Source organism: Cyprinus carpio, chromosome B25 (assembly GCF_018340385.1).
Source record: "Cyprinus carpio isolate SPL01 chromosome B25, ASM1834038v1, whole genome shotgun sequence".
NCBI lineage: Eukaryota > Metazoa > Chordata > Actinopteri > Cypriniformes > Cyprinidae > Cyprinus > Cyprinus carpio.
Genome location: NC_056621.1, coordinates 13,907,598 through 13,919,773, shown reverse-complemented (window position 1 = coordinate 13,919,773; position 12,176 = coordinate 13,907,598). Strand labels below are relative to the sequence as shown.

The 12,176-nt window shown below is 33.5% G+C and overlaps 1 protein-coding gene across 2 annotated transcripts in view; it reads left to right on the top strand.

The window, feature by feature from the left end:
• immp2l (inner mitochondrial membrane peptidase subunit 2) overlaps positions 1-12,176 on the top strand; it is a 76,599-nt gene that overhangs the window by 43,452 nt on the left and 20,971 nt on the right. The gene's annotated exons all lie outside the window — the stretch shown is intronic.

The following is a 12,176-nucleotide window of genomic DNA, read 5'->3' as shown; positions in this document are numbered from 1 at the left end:
TTGGGTCACATAAACTTCAGAACTTTAAATATTGCTCATATTTTGTGTGGCAGAAACCTTACTGAATTGTGTAAAATGCATTCAGATTAGACATACTTGATAATGTAAAATGTTTATCATATTTTGTGTAGCAGAAGCACATTGAGTTATGCTTTAGATGTAACTGTTTTGATTTGAATTATGCTAAATGTGACTTCTGTTCTCATCTTCCTCAGAAACACATAAATTAATGCTTATTTCAACTTTTACTCACCCCACATAGTGTAACGGAAGCTGGGAACTGTAAACTCCTGCCTTTTGTTAGCAATACTTTGCTAATGCAGTGCTATGCAAATTCACATAGTCTCAATGCAAATCAAATTAAGCTGTTGGAAACAAGTGAACACATGCTAACTATACAATAAAATTACATTTCGATTGAACTGTGTTACAAGACAAGTATATACTTTATAAATATAAGGTTGGGTCAAGTCTTTATACATTGAGATATATATTTGTATAAAGATATTTATATTTTTAGTTTTATTTTTGTTTGAAGATATAGAAATTATTAATTTCAGTAATGGTTCATAATTATTTTACTATTTCTGCTTTTCTGAAAACACAGTTATATGCTATTTAATGGTAAGTTCTGCTCTAACAACTTACCCCATATAATAATGTATAATAATTTCAATGTGTGTTCAGTGAGCTGTTTACCCCCCCTTGGCAATAACAGTTTTCAGTAGCTTTTGTTTTGTTTTTAATATGAAAAAAATACAGTATACTCTAGAAGTCCAGTATACTGAGAATTAAAAAAAAAGGCCCACCTAGATTAAAATAAATGACATCTAGCTCTCTGCTGCAAAAAGTGCAGTTTTTTTTAAAAAGTTTAATCTAGTTTTAATATAGTCTGTTGAAAATTGTGAAGCCACACATGGTCTTCCGCAGATACTGATGTCCCAAACTGCTGACTAATGTGTACATAATTATCTCAAGTTTGCAAGGCTCCAGCTTTTCAAATAGTGTGCTCAAAAGTGTTGAACGAACAATATTAGCACTACTAAATGAAAAAATGAAAAGATTATAGAATGGATTTGAGTATGAATGCAGTATTCAGGCCACTGCAGATTTTGGAGAGCAGAGGCACATTTAAAACTAAAATAGTTATTAACCTGATGTTACAGAATGTGGTAAAAGTCTATAATTAAAAGTAGGTAGTTATTGTTGTTGTATATATTGTGGATGAAGTCTGCAGATGGAATATAATTTGCTGTGATTTGTAGTTTTTGCTTTTGGTGATGTACAAGTGTACTTTTAATGGATCCTACTGAGTTGGCATTTCCATTTATCTGACTTGGCTTTTAGCATAATTTAGCACTAACATCTGAAGATCCCGGCTTGAGGGATGCATTGAAAACACAGTGCGCACACACACACACACACACGTCACACGTGGTGATTGTAGTTTTCCTTTGAAGGGCCGTCATGAAGCGGTACGCCGGTAGTCACAGTTCTACATTGCATGATGTGCATGACTAAGCGCTGATGTCAGAAACGCTAAGAACTAGCATGACACAACTAAAAGATGCTCTCTGTGGAAAACATCAAAGAATTTGTTAAAGGGAATGTGATATAACATGCAGAATGCACTGAATCCTTTGATTCATTTTTCAGTGCTTTACTAATTTTTGAAGATGAGGTGAGAGTTTAGAAATATTAACAGCATTAGCAGTAGTAATTAGTCATTTAGCAGAGGCTGTTATCCAAAGCTGTTTAGGTTGTTTTGGGATTTTATCAAGAGTTTGCTTCCACCCACCTCAGGTCTCTGCAGATTGTATTTTTTGGTTCGGTACTGTGGTCTGTTTGCTTCATCAAGGTAAAGAGCATGGTGGGGACTGGCGCTAGCTGTAAATATGCAGTGACTCAGGGGAAAAGATGCCAGCTTCACTCTTTTATTTATGTGTGTCTTCAGTTTTACTGGTAAATCTTAACAGTGCCCTGTGGAAAATGATTTTAGAAAAGCTTTATATGTTGTCAAGTGGTGTGCATTTTCACAAGAGGCTGGTTTGCTGTCATAAGAGTTGAATACCAAAATCATGCCCACATGCCAGACAATGGTAATCAAACATAAAAACACACTTAGAGTCAGCTTACAAGCTGTTTATTTCATTAGTGCAAGCAACTTATTTCATTAGTGATGCACAGTACTAGAACATAATTAATTAAGATGCTTAGTTCCCCTATTTTTATATTTAGATAACTGAGGTATTATTATTATGATTATTATTAATAAACAATTATTATATAAAATGATGATGAAGAGGTGAATATTTGATTGACTGTAATCAATTACATAGTAACTAATCAATTACGTTTTTGCAAATCATGTGTAATTAAAAAAAGTGTTCAATTAAAAAAACAAAGATGCAGAAAAGAAGCAATAATAATAATAATATTTAAGATATATGATTGATATGTGATTGATTGAAGGTCACTAACCAGAATATTTACTATAATATTTTCTATTTGTATTTTTTTTTTTTTTTTGCAAATAATTTTTAAAGAAAATAAATCAAAAATGTAAAACAGAAAAATTATTTAATTTGATAATTCAGTTTTTTTGTTTTTTTTTTTGTTTTTCTGAATCCCAAATCGACTTTTGTAACATGCATTTGTAACATGTATTTATGAAGTTATATACTGGGCTGCAAAGTGCACAGTTAAGATATCCTGAGGTGTTATCCTATCTTTCTAAGGTTCATTTTGCCGACAAGTCCCCACCAATCACAAAACACAAGGCCAGGACTGTGTCAGGAGAGATTTGCAGGATAAAGTCAGCCTCTTTATTCTCTACGGCATCTAACGTCACCTGGGGCTAGAATGTTCCTGGAGCTGTAAGCCTGAACCCAGACAAAGATCAACTTCAAAAAGAAAATCTCTATTAAAACTACACCAGGCTTAAAACTAGAAACTCAAGACTGTGAAGCTGAAGTTCCCAATGAAAGTTTCAGATTTGACAAGTGTTCAGAGCACAGACATACTGAGAACACGCAGACGTTACACAAGTGAATTCAAGCCAGCTCCCAATCTGGGCATTAATATTACAATATGATTTGAGCAAATTAATTATTGATGGAAATATAAACGCTGTCTACAAGCACAAACTGTTCTACCCTCTTTTTCTTCAGCAGTTTTATGGTGAGTCAAGACGGTTTTGCTCGTAACAATGTCACTGCAGGGAGTGGAGGACATTACTATGTTTTTTAAATGAGAAACTAGGGAGCACATTTATAGATACATTAACATAATACATCTACCATCGACATTTTCTGAAATCAACCCGCAAGGCATCATGGGACGATGTCCCATTACCGAAAGCCATTTGCCTATTAACACAAAAAACTGAATTATACCAATAAGATGTTAAAGGTGTTGACAATTATAGCTGTCAAGGTGACCTCTAAAAATGTGTTACAAGGGGGGAAAAGCACTTATACTTTTTAGCTGGCCATATCTGCAAGTTTCTCAATGACAAATATGGGTGCACATGTGGTTTACAAGAAACTGACACTTTATTAATTTTATTTTATACTTTATTAAACCACACCTTAAAACAATATTAACCAGTCCTAACTTAACTGTTATCGCCCTCCAGTTATGTTTTTGGTGTTGCTGCCCTCCAGTTTTCCCAGCAAAATGTATCACCTTCTTTCAAGAAAAACAGCACATAAAAGTGCTTTGCAATCGCAGAATTCATTCCAGGCTTCAAAAGAATAATGTCAGATCAAATTTGACCACTTTATAAGCACATTTTACACATACAGTCAATCACACTGTTCACGTAAATCTCCAGTTCATTCCTATGGGATGTTCTGCAAAGCTTGCCTGTGTAAGCAAGAGAAACCAAGAAAAGTGAGGCTTAGCAAAAGGTCAGTTGGTCATCAGTGAAAATGGCAAGAGTGTTACAAACTCACAATTCTAAGAAATTACATACAGTACCATATAAACTCATAATTGCAAAAATCAAGTCACAACTAAGTGTTTTATTTTCAAAATTGTGACAGGCTTTAGTAAAGAGATTTTAACATGTATGGTAGAAAAAAATTATTTTCATATTCTACCTTCTTACCTATCAAACACTTACTTTGTGCTTGGTTTTTACTAATTATGTTTTAATGATTTAAAAACCTGTGTTTTCAAAAACTTTTGAAAGGAATGGAATATTCATAAAAACATAAAAATAAAAAATACTTCCAACATCCATCAGGAATTGATTGGATCTTAAAAAAAGTGTTACATATCAGAATGGAGCCAGACTTGAATGTTAAAACATTGCTGTTTGGGTATTGGTTAACATTTTCAGAAAGATACGGAGTAAGCAATGACATTTTGACTGATGAAACATTCACAATAAGAGCAGAAACAAATTGGGTTAATTTTGACTCGTCAACATGTATTTTAAATCAATAGGCATCATGAACCTTTGACTTTCATGTCATTAATCAAGTTTGGCTTCAAACTGAATGTTTCAAAGTTGAGCATGCGTTGTAGGAACATTAAACTAATCATAGCAAACTACAACACCCTGAAAGGACCATTTTGGATTAAAACTTAGAAATTCCACAGAGCTTTTATTCAAGTCTCCTTCAGACGCCCACAGAATCTCTCGTGCACATGTACGATTGCTTTCACGGGTAGCCCACTTGTTTATATATAGATATTTCTGTACCTTCCTATACAGTGTGTCTGAACTGGACTTCCTCTCCTGCATAAATCCCTCGTAAGCATAAGAAGAACACACTTATCTACTTCTCTCAGACCTGTACTTACATTCAAACATGAAATGAAAAGAAATGTGACTGAGGCAACAGAAAAGCACTTATCTCCCAGAAAACAAGACTCGGTGTGGACAGGAACCCTTGAATGTAAACAGCCTTATAAGAGACATGTTTGAATGGAGTTTATTTAAATGAATGCAAATGCAGCACTCCTGATTAATTTGTTGACTGATAGGTATTTGCAGTAGAAGGTCTCAGCAGTCAACTGACAAATAAAGCACTTTAGATTCTCATTCATTTAAATGCAGTCCAATATTTTATGTAGTAGATTTGAGGTCAACTGTTAAAAATATTCCAGGCTAAGTACCAGTTAAAGTAGGACTTCAGCATCTAAATAGGAAAAAAACGCTAATGAGAATAATATACAACAAATTTAATTATCGGGTCGTGTGTGCATTATGCGTAAATAAAAACTCACTCCATATTCTATTAACAAAACACTTGTGAAAATTAGCGGAGGTGACGGAGATTAAAGCCGTATACCTGTAAGTATAGTTTAACACGGCTTACACTGATGCTTTGACAGATGCATGTGTTTTTGAGACGTGTTTTCGAAAACAGACGTCACTGAACGAGTGCTACGAAATATGTGATTTTGTGCTTTTATATTAAAACGAAATGAAATGTACAGAATTAGGTGATCCTTAGAGATATAAACAAGTCAGAGTGGGGAGATACAAACTCAAAATTGCGATAATAAAGTGAGAATTGTGTGTAATAAACCATTCTGAAGAACTGTATACAATAATTGTTATATATAATTATGAGTAAGAAAGTCTGAATTGTGAGAAATGCAGTAAAGTCAGAATTGTGTGCTTAAAACTGACAACCTTGAAGACAAAAAGTCAGAATTATGGGGTGAAACTTGAAATTTTGAGATACTTTAAAATTGTGAGAAGTCAGAATTGTGTATTGTAAACAATTCTAAGTAAAAAATTGTGAAACAGTATATAAACTGTGAGAATTGTGAGAAATAAAGTAAGTATTTTTTTTCAATATTTTGTGGCATAAATGGAATTCCATTAAGAGACTTATGGTAATATAAAAATCAGTCCAAAGAAATGACAGTAACACGCTGATATACTTTGGACAGGCAATTGTTGTGTTATAATGTAATTTAATATATATTATATTAGTTTGTATTTCATACCTGTTTTACACATATCTGTATTGGAAAATAAAAAAACAAAAAAACTTGCTGACAGAAATGCACTTGCAACGCTGTTCCCACAGAGCCACAGACTTCCATTGTAAATGCATTACCGTCAACACATTTTTTTGTTTTTCTCCAGAAAAACAGTACATCTGTCCTACTACAAGTCCTTAGTTCTACATTGCAGCTACATGTCAAGCAAGGGCTATAAACCTGTGCGCATCATTTATTAAAGCCTTCATAAATGTGACATGAAAGCTTCATAAATTAATTGCAAACAAACGTTGCGCTTCATAGAAAGGATGTTTTGATTCAATGTCTTTCCATCATTGGTGACAGCAGAAGGTATTAACAAAACACAAACGACTCATCTTTGTGTTTGAGTCCTGCGCTGCTACTCTCTGGCTGGTGTCAGTGCCTCCAGACCACTGAAAGATGTTTCACATGCTTTGCTCCTGTCCGACTTCTAGAGCCTTCCGTCTGGCGCTTATCTTTCCCCTGCCATGCTCAGTCATTTTCTGTCAATCCTTTCATCCATCTTCTAGTGCTCCCTGCATCCCGGCAGCTGTGCGGAGAACATGGCACACGGCCCGACTCTGAGCGATACTCAGGTCCTGTACTGCATTACTGCTTTCTCCTCAAGAAAGAGGAAAGATGGAGAATGATATATGGATATGAAGCAGAGACAGGAGGCTTTTTTGCAAAAGAAGTGGGCAGAATTGACTCATATGCTATAAACTGGTGTGAAATAATGGTTTGAAGATGAGTCAAAAGATTGTAGGCTCGAGAGCGGCCTTTGGGCAAGACTTTACTGACAACATGAACATCCAAATAAAAATTAATTTAACTGTTTTGATGAAAATTTCGATGAAAATTTGAAATGTTGCAGTTGGCAAGTTTACATTTGAAGTACAAAAACAATAATAATAAATACATTAATAGTATAAAATCACTAAAATAATACTGATCTGAATTTCAAGGCCATTTTTAATTTTGAAAATGCATTTTTATTCTGAAAATTTTAATATCTGAAAAAAAAATAGTAGATATTGTTGAAAATCATATTTTTTTTTTTCATTTATTAATTTTTTTAATATACATATTTTTTAAAAAAAATTTTTTTTTTTTTTTAGTCAATCAAATAATCACATATTCATCACCATCATCATTTTATATTATTATTGCTGTTGCTGTTTATAATAATAATAATAATAATAATAATAATAATAATAATAATAATAATAATAATGTGTCTGTTTTCCATTTTTTTCAATTTGATTGCAATTTTTCCATTATGCTGATTATACAATCAAATATTTGATTATCAAATATCTGTAATATTCCTTATTCATTTTATAATAATAATAATAATGTAAAATATAGGAAATTTTTTAAAAGTCAATATATAATTAATATAATAATGATTACATTGAAACTTATGTATATAATATGTGTAATTTAAAAAAATATAACATATAGAAAGTGCAAAATAGAAGCATTTTCACAAGTGCTTGAATGAGATATTTGGAGATATATAAACACAAAATGCACACTACTTTGTCTAATGAAAATCTACGACCATGATATGCAATGGTATTTCAACTGATGCCATCATTACTCCATGATACTGTCATATTGCAGTTTTATAAAGAACATTATCTCATGCAGTCAGTTTTCTTGCTTTTACTAGCACCTGAAACCAACTAAATAAAGTCTAGATGGATATAATTACATGCAATGTAAAGATGTGGTGTCATTTCTCTAACACACTGACGGACCGACACATGAAGCTTTAGCCATCTGTACCTCAGCACTGCCAGACATCAACTCCTCATCACCGCTTCAGAACAGAAGCAGAATTACTCAGCCGTATCTGTCACGCTGTACCTCACTGTGATTTCAAGTTTCTCACACACAGGTGATGGAGTTTGTTCTGTTGTGCTCAAAATGTAGCTGCACCGTGTAATCGTTGGCCTTTTTCATCAGGCGAGTAACAGCAGCCCTTTATGTATACAATCAAATCACACAGGCCTGCTCACAAATCCTCATCCAAATGAAAGTGCAAAAGTCTGTCCGCATTAAATCATACAGCGTTTCCTCTTTAAGTAGGGTAGATCTGTTCATATATTGGAGCGGCTCTGAAATATGAGCGCACATAAAATGAAGTATGAGCTTGTTTTTATTGGGAAGTGGATTGATGTATAGTGTTATTATGTGGAGGAGTGCATGAAGCAGATCTGTATTATGACTATGATACCTCGGAAGACATGACCTGAGTCGTTGTTTGCGTTCTGAAGTTTATTTTGCTCAGCTGAATTGAATTTGGGCGACATGCTTTACGTGTGTCTGTTGTCAAGGCTGATGGTCTTTCGTTACAGAATTAGAATCAGGCGTTGGATGCTATAACTGAAACACGGTGAGTTTGGCTAACAGCACTGCACAGTAATAGTCGTTTTATATTCCAGCATGAAATATTTAAACAGTGTCCATCGGCCATTGTTTGTTCAATCTTCCTTTACTTTTCAGACCCTTAAAATGTCATCAATAATTTAAATGGTTATGCGGCACAGAAATATCAGCCTTCGTTTTGTTTTCCTTTTAGTATCTGAAAGACTTCAAAAAAAGAATGAAGTAAAAAATATATTTTCTGCACATAGTAAAGGATTTGTGGGAAACAGCAGTGCAAAAAAGGGTTTTTTTTTTTTTTTTTTTTTTTTTAATGAAATCTAAAAGGTCGCTATAACGCAAAACTAAGAGTGCATTCAAGTTATGTTGGAAAGATCATATTTACAAGATGATTCATGGTCTCAGTTTACAATAAATTCAGTTACAATTAATTTATTATAAAACTAGCATGTATACAATTCTGTAGTATTGCAGGTTTCAACTAAAACATTTTTATAAATTGAAATAAAGCTGAAATAAATTATTAGATGAAAAACGACAATTAGAAATGGTGCCTTGTTAACTAACTGAAAGAAGTTTAAGTTGAAGCACCAAAATGAATAACTGGAAATAAAGAACACCTAAAACTGAAAAATAAAATAATATTAAAAAATTTAAAAGTTTATTAATGTTATAGGTTTAACTAAAATAGAAATAAAACTATATGATTCGGTTTACAGCACCTTTCTAAATTTAATAAAGAATTAATGTCAAATGCACATTTAGTCAAAGTAAAGTTAAAAAAAAATCTTGCTGTCATTTTTTTGTAGAAGAGGTACATTGCCATCGCCGACCAAAGTGACTTTAATGTATATAATAATTTTGTCTTTTCAGTCGAATGGTCTTTTTCATTCATTCATTCATCTCTGAAGCATATACATTATAATTATAAGAACATTTTCAAAATATGTCCACCCTTCATACACAGCTTTAGGTGACAGTAAAATCACTACCATCTGTTTGGAAGGAGCTGATATGACAACGCTAATCACAGTTAATCAGTCTTGACATAAATTGACATTTTAATGTTAGAGATTTATCTCATGGGCTCTTGCCTGCAGCTGTCAAGCTCCCCTGCATGATTCAGTCAGTGATGCTACAGAAATTGTGAAACCAATGAGTGAAAGGACAGTGGATGTGTTTTGGTCACGTATTGTCCCAATACTTCTTGTCGTGGAATGTGTCTGTTTATGTGCGGAGACATGAAATGTAAATAGGATTCATCGGGCGAATCAAGGAAGGTATTGATAATTCACTAAACATATCATTTGCCATGATAAGAGCTCTGGCTGTCAGGTTTTGTTTTTCGATTGATTTGTTTTTTGATGAAACCAAGCAAATTTGTCATGTTTGTGGCTCCTAGAGATGATTTCTCTGTGAATTGATTGTTTTCATTGGGTTACTCTAGTGGTTTTGTGTCCAAACATGCCCGTCTTTTCCATTTCATCCTTGCACAGATTGACAAACTGGCTTGCGACCACATCCGTTCCACATACAGGCATTTGTAGATTAATTCAATTTTGATATAAAAAGGTGTTTCAGTCATCATTAAACAAAGATGAAACACCTGTCCAGTGCCAATGCCAAGAAAACTTGTTAGCTTGGTTGAATACTAATACAATAGCTGTTTGCCGCTAGGCTCTCGCTAACCTCCCCCTGAATTGTGCTCATTTTTTCTCTAATCTTGGCGTCTCACATTGGCTCACTGCTGTAATCACCTCGTTCAGAACGATGGCGCTGCTTGAACGGGTCGGCTTACAGGGTCATTAGAACCAGGTCAATTATTCATTACAAAATGTGCCATCAAAGTGGAGCACTAAGTACAGGGTTTCCAGCTCTGCCAAGAGGCACAGTCGTGTCTTAATACCTTTCCTAATTAAATCTGACTTTTACAGTACAAGTCAAAGGTTGATGTTGTGTGTAGACTTATTTATTTCCTTATATGTATGGGAATTTAACTGTATTAATTAATCAAATAACTGCATGTTATTGTTTGTTCTAATATATATATACTGAGATGCCTCAAATTGTGTGTGTGAGTGTGTGTGTGAAATAATAAATATATAATAATAAATATATTCTAGAATATAATCAAATATCAAAAATGCGATCAAATAACTCCATATTATTGTTTGTTGTAATGTTCATAAATTAAGAAGATATATATAAAATTTCTAGATTATTATTTTTATTGCACTGGATGTGTGTGTGTGTGTGTGTGTGTGTGTGTGTGTGTGTGTGTGTGTGTGTGTGTGTGTGTGTGTTGAAATACATGATTTGATATATAATTTCTATATAAATTCTGCATGAATAAATGCATATTTTATTTTGTAGTTAATTTATTAACTACTACATTATACTACATTTTTCTTCTTGAATATCAAAACATTAAATTTTTACAGTACATTTTAGAATTTAGCCTTGTAAAATGAGATGTTGGATGTATTTTTTGTATTTTAAGGATTGGTCCATTTTTTTATTGTTTTTTTTTAATTGTTGGTACTGATATTTCATTGTTACAGTGAAATAATTCAGTGTTTTTAATGAGTCATCTTTAAGAACCTGTAATAATGCTGAAAGGTCAATAAAACAATTTTAAAAATCTGATTGAATCTGAATCTAATGCATCTGTGGGACACAAAAGAAGAGTTTCTGAGAAATGTCTTAGTGTTTTGTTTTGTATTTTCATACAATGGAAGTCAGTGGTCATCAAAATGATTTAGTTACTAACATTCTTCAAATAATAAAAATACCCTAAATTCATAAAGGTTTGGAAATGGCATCAGGGTGAGATATTGATGGAATTTTCATTTTTGGGTGAACTGTCACTTTAACTTTCATTGTCTTTGGGTGTCAGCGTTAACTTAATGCTATGGCACAAACCCATAACAAAAGCCTTGTAATGGAGATGCATAGTAATCAAACCAGGTGAAGCTTGAAATTGATGTTCCAAGTTCATCGTATTAGCCAATTAATAAAGTTATATTCAGTCACGTGATCATGGCGTGACCGTATGGAAAGAAGGACATAAACACTGTGATAGGTGAGATAATCAGGATTAATTGAACTAATGTTCCTGAAGAACTTGCCTATTTGCTAATTTTCTCAGTTGCTGAGCACATCACTTAATTAAGAGGTAATTCGTCTTCCTGTTCACACACAGTTTGTCATATACCTTATATTAATTGCGACATTATGTGGTTGGAAATGAATGGAGAGTGAACTGATTTTCTTGATGGGGCAAATGCTAGTCTATAGTGTCCTTGTTCTTGATGAAAGTTATGGTTGATTGAATGAGTCTCATGTTGCCCTCTTGCGATTTCAGCCTGCAGGAGGCACTCTCTACCATCCTCTATCACTTCATATGGTCATTCATCCATCTTTGCTAATGCTGTTTTCAATTCAACTTGAAGACAGTTAATGATAAGCGTTGACTTTGACTTAAACAAATAAAATGCTCTAATGACAGTGACCTTGCACTAATTTCCCTAACTGAAATTTTTGCATCAACATGACAGAAAAATACTATGACACATGTCAAAACTGCCTCATGAGGTTAGTAGTTTAGGTAGACAATAAAGCAACTAAATTGAATTGAATTAGGTAAGGTGTCTTCTCCTTAACCTTTGTGGTTTTTTTGACTCGTGCCCTCTCAGTGTGAACCGCAGATGTTGCTGTGTCCATAATTCCCTCCACATCTCATCAGGCTCACTGTGAAATAGAGAGACCAGATGCAGCTCATTCCTGCTATTCGGCAC